Source organism: Arachis ipaensis, chromosome B5 (genome assembly GCF_059453495.1).
Source record: "Arachis ipaensis isolate K30076 ecotype BB chromosome B5, ASM5945349v1, whole genome shotgun sequence".
Taxonomy (NCBI): Eukaryota; Viridiplantae; Streptophyta; class Magnoliopsida; order Fabales; family Fabaceae; genus Arachis; species Arachis ipaensis.
Genome location: NC_142440.1, coordinates 87,005,880 through 87,017,844, shown reverse-complemented (window position 1 = coordinate 87,017,844; position 11,965 = coordinate 87,005,880).

Genomic DNA, 11,965 nt, shown 5'->3' with positions numbered 1-11,965 from the left:
CTTTTGTAGAGAGCTTCATATGGTGCCATCCCGATACTTTATTGGCAACTGTTGTTGTAGACAAATTCGACCAACAGTAAATACTTATCCCAGCTGCTTTGGTTGTCTATCATACATGATCGTAACATGTCTTCTAATGTCTGGATTGTCTGCTCTGATTGTCCGTCTGTCTAAGGATGGTATGCTGTACTCATGTGCAATTCTGTTCCCAACACTTTCTGGAAAGCTCTCCAGAATCTGGATGTAAACATCGGATCTCGATCTGAAACAATTAACAAAGGTATCCCGTGCAATCGTATGATTTCTTGAATATATATCCGTGCCAGCCTTTCTAAAGTATAGTCAACTCGAATCAGAAGGATGTGCGCTGACTTTGTCAACCTGTCCACAGTTACCCAGATGGCATCGTGTCCTGTTGAGGTCCTTGGCAATCCCGTGACAAAATCCATAGAAATCTGCTCCCATTTCCATTGTGGTATTTCTAAGGGTTGCAGGGTTCCTGACAGCTTCTGATGTTCCACCTTCATCTTCTGGCAGGTTAAACATTTTGAGACATAATCAGCTACTTCTTTCTTTAAGCCCGGCCACCAGAACATTTGTTTCAAATCTCGATACATCTTTGTCACTCCAGGATGCATGGAAAATCTACTTTGGTGAGCTTCAGCAAGAATCTTTTGTCGCAATTCTCCAGAGTTAGGCACACAAATTCTGTTCTTGTACCTCCATAGGCCACTACGATCCTATCTCACAGCTTCTCCAGCTCTGCAAGCAATGGTGACATCCAGTACAGTGCTATGGAAATCGGTCCGGCTCCAGGTACTAGATCAATGCTGAATTCTATCTCTCGCTGAGGAGGAGACTCAGGTATGTCGTCCAAGAAAACATCAGGAAATTCCTTCATCATTCAGATTCGTTCTAAGCTTAATTCACTACCATTTGAGCTAGCCGCTAACAGAACGTACCCCTCACAATCACTCCCGCCTAAGGTAACTCTTACAGAATTCAGATATAAGGTGTGGGACAGAAATGGTTTAGTACATAGACTATCAGATAGAATAACAACAGTTCTTTTAAAATAATTAAGGAAAACATGATACTTAGATAACCAATCTAATCCTAAAATAACTTCTAAACCATATGGAGGCAAACAGATTAGATAGTGTATAAAAGTCCTGTTCCTAATAGTGAATGGTACTTGCAGGCACACTAAACTGGTCAAAGCATTTTGGGATGCAGGTGTATGGACAATCAAGTAAAAATTCAATTTAAAGAAATATAATCCTAACTCGTGAGCAATAGTTAGAGAAATAAAGAATACGATGCACCCGAATCATACAGTGCAGTTAGAAATCGATTCTTGACATAACACTGACCTTGAATGAGGGCGTCCGATTGCACAACATCGTCAATAGTGATAGCAAACACTCGTCCTTATTGTTGGGTTCTGACTGGATTTTGAGTAAATCCCTTCGGACAATCCTTGGCAATATGTCCAAGTTCTCCACAAGCATAGCAGTTAGATGATCCAAACTGGCAAGACCTGTTATCATGCTCTTTTCCGCATTGCTTACATGCAGTGTTTATGTAAGCCTGATGGGCTCGTTCACCATTGCATTGCCTTGCTTTACCTCCATTCTTACCCGTATGGCGAGCAGTAATGTTACCAACTTGTAGATTCTTATGTTGTCGTATGCCACGCGATTTAAAATGCACCCTTCTCCCAGCTGCCTGATGATTACTAAGACGCCTTGGTGGAAATCCTTGGCAACTCACCTTGGCCACATTCACTTTCTTAATACATTCTTCTACTAACTTACTCTTGTTGACTAATTCAGCAAAATTACGTATCTCCAGCGGAACTATTGAACTCATCAGATCATCACGAAGGCCTCCTTCAAACTTCAAGCACTTCCATTCTTCAAAGTCAGTAGGACTCCCTTGACACATCTTAGAGAAACGACACAAGTCATCGAAATTACGAGCATACTCAGCAACAGTCATACCCCCTTGCCTCAGCTGCATAAGCTCTATCTCTTTAGCATCACGCACTGCTCTTGGAAAATATTTCTTGTAGAAATCATCTTTAAAAATATCCCAAGGAATGTCACCTTCATTACGTTGTAGCAGTCGCTGTATCCCTTGCCACCAGTACTCAGCTTCTCCCTCGAGCATATAAGTAGCAAACTCCACGTGTTGTCCTTCCGGAACATGCTGCGCTCTCAGTGATCATTTAATACCTCGAAACCAGTTATCAGTGTCAGTTGCAACGAGTGTACCCTTGAACTTAGGCGGATTAACCTTCAGAAAGGTCGCAAGGGTCATAGGTCTTCCAGGATGCCCTAAGTTGTTCTCATCATTCCCATTATCTTCTCCGTATTCATTCTCGTTTCCATTCTCACTCCGAGACGTTCAACAGCCCTAGCCGCTGCTACAGCAGCTTCACGTACTACTTCAGCCACGTTGTTCATGGTAGCCATAAACGTTTCCTATTCCCTCTCGTATTTAACATTAGGAATTCCTTCCCGTACGCCTCGTCTCCGTGAACCCATTATAGTCTTGTTCACACCAAACAATCATTGTTAAGGTGATCAGTCTTAACACTTCAAGTCAAGTGTGAACATTCCCAAAATGAAAACACAGAGACAATCTTGCAACATATATCACTGGGATATCCTATACGCATGAGACACACAACAGAGTATGCAATGAAGCATAGTCAGTCCACTCCCCAGGCTCTACTGGGAACGAACCGCTCTGATACCAAATTGTAACGACCCAATTTCTGGTACGTCATGATCATACTAGAAACTGAGCGCTACCAACTTGTCTTCCTAATTATTATCTATTATTTATTATATGAGCCCGATTCGTTGTTAAAAGCGTAGTTATTTTGTAAGGTACTTTTTTTTTTAAAAAACATTTGGATTAATAGACGAAATCATTCATAAGCAATTCACAACTGATAGCTGATAAAACAGTTATAAACAACCACACATAAATATATCTCAAGTAGTTAACAACATTCAGTGATTCAGCCTTTATTATAGTATATAGTTTTAGTTAGAACACCCCTAGATATAGCTAGATAATAACTATATACATATATATACATAGAACATCCCAAGCCCTGACCTGTTCAAGAAGTCCCTAAGCTGGCGCCCAGGCTAGCCTAGACTCTATATTCACCTAGTCCCTCTAAACTACTAAAGCGAGGGAAACTACGTTCTAGGTCTTCAAAACTCAAGTCAAGTGGAACGTCATCAAAAAAATAGAACATCATCTGCTACTCCTCTGCACGATCAGACTTTTCCACAAGACGTCTCTCTGGTACCTCATGAAGTAGCCACACAATAGGAATCTCGTACACAGGATTTAGGTTAAATTGCGCATACGAACGGGGTGCAGACGTTGGCTGGTCTCACAGTATATACATGTAAACAGAGAACGATATTTACCCTAGACTCCGAAGACTATCTAGAGCAGAATCCTCTTCTTGCGAACAGTCATCAGCGAACTATGGTAAGGTACTCTTACTTCCATCTGAAGGGGGAAGGGAGAGAGAAGGGGTAAGAACTGGGGAGTTCTTAGTAGGGTCGGGGTTATTAGTTACGTTCATTTACTTGGGGTCGTTTAGCAAACAAATAACATAATACAGCGAAGCAGTAAACAGAAGATAAAGATAGAAAGAGAAAGTAGAGGCAATAGAAAGTAGAACACAAACAAAAGAATACAATAAAACACCGAAATAGTATGCAAGCAGACAAACATAAAGAAATAAACCACACACAGAAAGGAATGCAACAGAGAATGATGCGCAGACAAAAATGATGCATGTCTAGCCCTAGTGCAGGTAATGAGCTCATCTGTCGGTTACTAACCCGCTCCCGACGTTATCCAGCAACCTCTGTCTGGATAAGGCTTTCCTATTGGCTATACCCCTGTGTACAGGAAATAACCCCTCTGCCACCACAAGGTCCACTGCACGCAGGAAATAACACATCTGCCACTGCAGGGATGTATGCCGACACACCTTCTGTATACAGGAAATAACCCCTCTACCACTACAGAAATGGAACAGGTGGTCACGGTACATCTGTAGCAGGAAATAACCCCTCTGCCTTACAGAAATAAAATATGGATCTGTACCGTAGGAAAGCGTTCTCAGTGATCACACCATTATCTATCTGACTGCCTCTCTGCAGCAGATGATTATACAAGTATATCTGGAGTTGCCTTAACGCAACAAATGAATAAACACATCTCTTGGGCCTACAGAAATAACACCTCTGTAAGTGAACTTCGGCTTACAGAAATAGCGCCCCTGTAAGTGAACTTCGGCTTACAGGTATCACAACTCTCTGTAGGTAAACTTTGGCCTACAGGAGCGACACCCTGAGATACACAATTGATATTCACTGCAGGTGAACTTCGGCCTACAGGAATAACAACTCACTGTAGGTGAACTTGGGCCTACAGGACCTCTAGGGCCAATGGAAAAGCAGCAGATGAACATCCAACCGAACATCATGCTACAAGGCTTAACTCTTTATTCTTATACTCTTCTCTTTATATCTCTTTACTCTGTTCTAGTTTCTCTTTTCTCTGTATCTCTCTACTCTGCTCTAATTTCTCTATTTAACGTATGTATTTAAAGCTTATGTAAATTTCGGTATGAATAGTTAGTCTGTCCCAAGTATAGGTTCATTAAGTCTATACTGAAACAGTTTAACTTTTCATATAATACCTAACCCTAGTCGTGACTCAAGTACTAACTAAGTTGCCCTAGTTCGTTCACTAGTCTGTGTCTGTTTTTCTGTCGTTAAAACTTTACAGACTTTTCTTTGGTTTTTATCTTTTCTTTAACTTTTTATCTTTCCTTTATCTTTGCCTCACTAATATGTTCTTACCACTCCCTAAGTGTTTTATGAAGGTAATTATGAGATTCTGCGCTTAAAGTTGTCTTTCTAAAGCTTGTACAGAAAACTGCCTTTTCCACATTATTTTATTATTTTTATTGAAATATTATTTTTAATTAAATATTATTATTTAATATTTTATTATTATTTATTATTTTATTAATATATTTTCGAAAATTACCCCTTTTTAACTTTTAACCTTTAAAAATTCACTTTTTACCACCCGTAACTTTTAATATTTCTACTTTAACCACCCTAACTTTCAGAAATTGCAAAATAACCCCTCAAACACCAAAATATTTACTTCCTTGCCCTTTCTAAGATCTAAAAGGTGTTCTTCAATGTTCTTCACCACACTCAAAGTGTTCTTCATGTTCTTCGTAAATTCTTCAGATTCTTTCTCTGTTTTTACCCGTTTTTCAGTCTTTTCAGCAACCGATTTTTACCATAATTCATAATAAATTAGCAGCCACTAAAACCCCATCTTTTCTACATGATTTCAACACAAATTGAACCTCAATTTAAGCTTAGGGTTTCGTTTTTCCAGCTGCCCAAGAACATGAACTTTAAAGCTTGAATTTCATCAAATTTCATCAAAATTTCACCAAATTTTCACTAAGAATCAATCATATATGCAACCAATTTTTAGCACAGCCAAATAATACAACATTCACACAACTCAAACACAAATAATCAAGATTAATTTCGTGACACCCTACCTGGTTTTGCTGCTCCTAATTTGGTTAAACTTTCAGGTGGTCCTTAAGCACTTTTTCCTCCTAAATCACATCAAGAACAACTTTAAATCCAAAAACTCTCAACTGACCAAATCTCACTCAGTATGTTAGAAAGAGATATCTCACCTTATACTTGCTGGAAATTCACGTTTCTTGGCCCTCAAGTCAAGTTAAGCATGATTCCTAAGGAAGAACATCAAGAAAACACATGTTTTGCATGGTTTTCCTTGAAAACCGAATTGAAATGGGAGGGAGACAGCCATCTCACCTTATTTCCATCCTTGATAAGTTACATGGTTATGTAGAGGAAGAAGAGAGGATCATTTTGGTGAAAACGGAGTTTTGATTTGAGTTTTAGTTCAGAAGAAATCAAGCTTTGAAGATTAAGTGTTCATGAAAGTTTCTCTCTTTTCTCTCTTGTTATTTTCGGCCAAAATGATGAAATGAGACAGCCTTGGAGGTCTTGGGGGTGTAAGGTGAGTTGTGATTGGTTGGCTTGGAGGTGGATTAAAATAATATTAAAATATCTCTGGTGTACAACTACTAAAACTAGGTGTACTGGAACACTCGTAAAAACATCTCTAAAAATTATTTTCTGAGCTACTAGCATAAATGACACTAGTAACATATTTATTATGAGAATAGAACATTTATAATGAGGCCTTAGCATTGCTAAATTCATCAGAGAGTGCTGGTGCTAAGCTGCACCAGTAAACCGTAAACCCGGTTAAACCGATTTTCTGTTTTTAACAAAAATAGACCAGATAACCTTATAATGTCATTCAAGTATTTTCTAATACTAATATAATGATAATATTATACTATTATCTCTCTCCTCTCATGAATCGAGTCCGGCTCATCAAACAGAGACTATTTACGAAAATCAGAATCAAAACTGCCAACCGATACGGTTCAAAAACTAGGTTCTTCGCGATTGTATTATCGAGCTTGCCTCAAAGGAGGTTCTAGCTTAAAGATGACATAATGATAATGAGGATTGAGATGCTTGATGATATAGCAGAGGTGTTCCCTTTACTGATCTTCCGGAGAAATCCGTACTTTCAGAAAAGATCTCATGTACTCGAAAATCAGGGTTGTTACCAGAGAACTGGCAGCTGAAGATGATGGAGCAACAAGAAAACTTCCAGCTGAAGATGATGGACCAGCAGAGAGAATTCCAAGCAAGATTTTTGGAGCAGCAAAGGTAACAATCTGGTCACTCTCAAGAATCATTGAACAAATTGTTCCAACAACAAACTGAGCAAGAGAAGTACCTCCAAAATTTTTATCAATGGAAGAACATATACCACACAACTAGAGAGCAGAGGCGCATAGACAAGATTGGGTATGATATAGAGACTCAAGTAAAGCTAAACTACCTAGTCTGTGGCATGCCAATGGTGAATCGAGAGATCAAACCATTTATTCAGTGTCAGGAATTAGTAGAAAGAGCAAGAGCCTAGGGAAACATAGAAGGAATAGAAAAATGGTTGAAGGATGCTGGACTCTGGGATCAGATAGACCAGTCTTGGCCTCAGAGATGTCGTGCTGAAGAACAACAAGAAACAAAAATAAAGAGGAAGCAGGAGCAAAAGAAGAAAGGAGAGTCCAGCAAGGGAAATGAGCACAAAAATTAGAGGTGGTGGAGTTCCATTCATAATCTTAGTAAATAAGGAAGATGCACATCTGAAAAATGATATGCCTTCCAAATTTTCATGTTCTACACTTTTATGTTTTTGAGCTTATATGTTATGCATCTTTATGTTTTTTTAATAAGTTTTCATGTTCTGCATTGTTATGATAGTTTGCATATGCATCACTCACTTTACTTGAATGTATGTCTTGTTTCCCTCTGCATAAATAAGAGAAAATGTTGAAACAGAAGTAAAATTGTTCAATGTGATAGGGATGATAATAAAGTTTAGTGGTGGTAATTGCTTGATTAGTTGGTAAGCTCAACAATAAAAGATGCAAGGTAGAATATCTCTTTCAAGTATAGACTTAGTTGTTGCTATGGACCTTCAATTAATAGAGATCCTTTGAAAAAGAAAGAGTAAAAAGGGAAGGAAGAAAAGCCAAGAATTGGCAACAAAAATGAAAGAAACAAATAAGAAAGCTAGACACCAATAGCTTGGACCTTAGGACACATGCCTGTGGTGCTATTGTATTAGGATATGCTTGGATTATTAGGTTCTGAGGAGTATTTTAAAACTTGGTAACTTGGATTAACTAATCCGGGATCATCAACCAAAAATCCACCATCAAGAGCAACCTAATTACAAAGCATTTAGTAACCCAAAGAGGTGCTGGGCATCAATGTTCTTAAGAAGAATTGTGAGCCAAGTATCTGTAGTGAAGAGGTGTTGATCAAAAATTGAGCCAAAGAGCTGCTACAACTAACACTGAGCTACAATTGAGAAATGAGTTTCTGAAGCAAAAGAAAGAAAGAAAAATCTAACAAGGATCAATAAAGGATAAGGTCTTATAGCAGCAACTCTAGTTAATACTCAAAGAGACATTTCACATTTGGAAGTTGATAATAATTGAGCTACATTCTGTCTGCATAAAACCCCATGAACTAAATTCAATCACCTGCTAATAAGGACACATATGCTTATTTGTCTTCATTCTTTTTTCTCATGTTTTAGTGCTTGCTTGGGGACAAGCAAGATTTAAGTTTGGTGTTGTGATGACAAGTCATCTTATGCTAGTTTTACTAGCAATTTTCATTTGTTTTCATTTGGTTTCATGCATTTCTTGCACAATAAGTAAGTGATTGGAGTGAAATTTTATGTTTATCTTGATTCAATCAAAAATTAGTAATTTTGTTCAAAATCATGAGATTTATGCAAGAATCAGGTGATTATTATGAATGATGCAAAACCTTATGATTTTGGTGAGACTTTGAATGCATGTTTGATTGATTTTAGGTGAAAAAATGAAGAGAATGAGAGGGAGTACATAATAACGCTGCGCTCAAATGGAGAACGCTAAGTTCTCTTGTGACGCGCATGCGTACAGGACGCTTACGCATCGGGCAAGGATTTTTGAAGACCCACGCGTACGCATGCATGACGCATATGCGTGGATGTGATTAGTGCCCATTTGCAAAGAGAGAGCTACATTATCTGAATGAGCATTTTCGAGCAAGTTTCGAATTTGGAATTGAAGTTTTGCAACTGACGCGAACGTGTATATGATGCGCACGCGTTGATAGCATGTGGGATGAAGCACACAAATGCGTGAGTGGTGTGGAAGCTTGGAATTGATATTTTGCCACCCACGCGGACGTGCAGAAGACGCGCACGCGTGGGGAGCGTTCATGGCGCGAACGTAGCACTCATTTAACGAATGCTATCAGGGACGTGCACGCGTGCAATAATACGCGCAAGCATGATGGAGCCTGAAGATGGCAATGACGCGTACGCGTAGTGACGCGTATGCGTCGATGTGCAAAAATGACAAGGGATGCATGGGCGTGAAGCATGCATACGCGTGATGAGCATTCAGCGAGCAAGGACGCGCACGCGTCGGTGAATGAACGCTGCGCTCTCTTTCAGAACGCTACGTTCCCCTGGAAGTTGCACAATGTACCCCTGCCCCTCCTCTGAATCTCAGCCTGTATCTCCAGATACTGGTCCGGTTTATGATCAAATTGAACCTCCAGAATCACCTTCTTTCGCAAAGTGACCTCATGAAAGTGGTCCTCATGGACCTTGGAACTAAACCGGTTTGGATCAAAAGGACCAATCATTGGGGCCTTCACCTAACTCTTCCTAGAGGAGGACTCTCCAATCTTGGGTGCCATGAGTGATAATAAGAGAAAAATAGTGGCGCATCCACACCAAACTTAAAAATTTGCTCATCCCCGAGCAAAGAAAGAAAAATAGAGGGAGAAGGGTAGAGATAGGTAGGATAACAAAATTAAAGAAAATACTGGAGGAAGAGGAATGAATAATAATAAAAAGAAGGGAAATAAAAAAAGGAGAATATAAAAAGGTGAGGGGAGTGAAAGAGGAAAAAAAGGGATTTGGAGGTGGAAAGGAAAAAGAAGAAGAAGAGGAGAGTTTTTTGTTGTTGTGGTGAAAAGGGGTGGTAAAAGGGTGTATTTATAGGAAAGGGAGCGGGGTGAGTTGGTTAGAGAAATTAAAAGGAAGGTAAATGGGGAGGGGGTAACGGTTAGAAGGGGGAGGGATTTGGGGGAGTGGGATGAGAATTATTGGGAAGGGAGGTGGGTGTTCTGTGGGTCCCACGTAAATTCCCTTTGAATTTCAAAAATTTCTTCTCGAAGAACCACTCCAGTCGCTGCTAGCGCTAAATGCCAGCATCGGCGTTTAGCACCGCAACACTTTTCAATTTCTTTTACGAGGGCTGACGCTAAACGCCCAGGTCCGCGTTTAGTGCCAGCTAAGCAGAGAGCAATTTGATCCGGTGACATCCTCGGCGCTAAACGGCACTCCTAGCATTTAGCACCACTGAGACAGCGAGCCTTCCTAGAAATGTGTGCGCTTTGGCGCTAAACGTCCAGCTCTGCGTTTAGCGCCATGCATTCAGTGTTCTCTCTCGGATTACGTGCGCTATGGCACCAAACGCTAGGTCGGGGCATTTGGCGCCACCCAAACAGAGGGCTTTTCGAATTTTGTGCTCCTCTTGGCGCTTGGTGCGCAAAATAAGAACTCGCATAACTGAACCAGCAAGTGCACTGCGTCATCCAAGTAATACCTGAGGTGAGTCAGGGTCAATCCCACGGAGATTGTTTGCTTGAATCAAGCTATGGACACCTTGCAGATCTTAGTCAGGCGATTAGAAAAGATAGTTTGTTGAGAGAAATGCATAAAACAAGAATACGGATGAAATTACTTAATTTGAGTGAAACCGGTGAGTGATAAGAGAACGGTTGAGGCTTCGGAGATACTTCATTCTTCTGGATCAACCTTTCCTACTATCTTCTCCAACTGTGAGTGATTCCTTCCATGGAAGGCTGGAAGTGACCAACACCAGTTTAATGGCCGCTAATCTTCCTCTCTCAGGCCAAACGCTAGGTTTAGTGTGCGCCCAATTTGAATGAGGGTGACTCTCCTGCAGTTCATTCCCTTGATGATCCTACTCAAAATGCCACAGACAAGGTCAAATCTTCCGAATCAGAGAGTGTTGCGCCTTTGATTCTAGGCTCTACCACAAAGACCCTAATCTCCCCATACCTCGGCTGAATTGGTGTCTCGAGAAGTCCCCAACGAAGTTATGGATTAGCCATCTAAGAGATGTATAATCAAGCTTGTGGTTCAGTGATCTCCGATCAAGGACTCACACTGAACCCATGTAGAAGGAGAATGATTGTCACGGATCATCTCATTCATAAGGTTGAAGAACAAATATACATTTTAGAATAAAGTCACACATGAATTGAATAGAACAATAGTACTTTTATTAATCCATGAAAATTAGTAGATCTCCTATCCTTAACCTAGGAGGTTTAGTGACTCATGATGATAGAAAAATACAATGGAAATGTAAAAGTGGGCAAGATTTTCTTAACAAGGGTGAACTCTTGTCTATATATATTAATCTAATGACTAAGGATTACAGAAATAAGATAAACTAAGTTGACAGTACGAAAATCCACTTCTGGAGCCCACTTGGTGAGTGTTTGGGCTGAGCTTGAGTGTCTTCCATGAGCTAGGGTCTCCTAGGGGTATTGAACACTGGCTAGGGACCCCCTTTTGGGCGTTGGACGCCAGCTATCCCCTTGTGGGCATTGAACGCCAGGAATGGGGTAGGTGGCTGGCATTGAACGCCAGTTTTGGGCCTTCATTTCCAAAGCAAAGTATAGACTATTAAATATTTCTAGAAAGCCCTAGATGTTAGCTTTCCATATCCGTTAAGAGTGCACCATTTGGACTTCTGTAGCTTTAGAAAAGCTCTTTCGAGTGCATGGAGGTCAGATCTTGACAACATCTGCAGTGCTTTCTCTATCTCTGAATCAGACTTCTGGCTCCTTAATTTCAGCCAGAAAATACCTGAAATCACCATAAAACACACAAACTCAAAGTAAAATCCAAAAATTTGAATTTAGCACTAAAACCTATGAAAATATAATAAAACTTAAATAAAATATAATAAAAACTATATGAAAATAATGCCAAAAAGCGTATAAAATATGTGCTCATCAGAACACTAAACTTAAACTGTTGCTTGTCCCCAAGCAACCAAAAACAAAGCAGGATAAAAAGAAGAGAAGAATACAATAAATCTCAGAGTTTTCAATGAAGCTCAGTTTCAATTAGATGAGCAGGACTAGTAACTTTTTGCTTC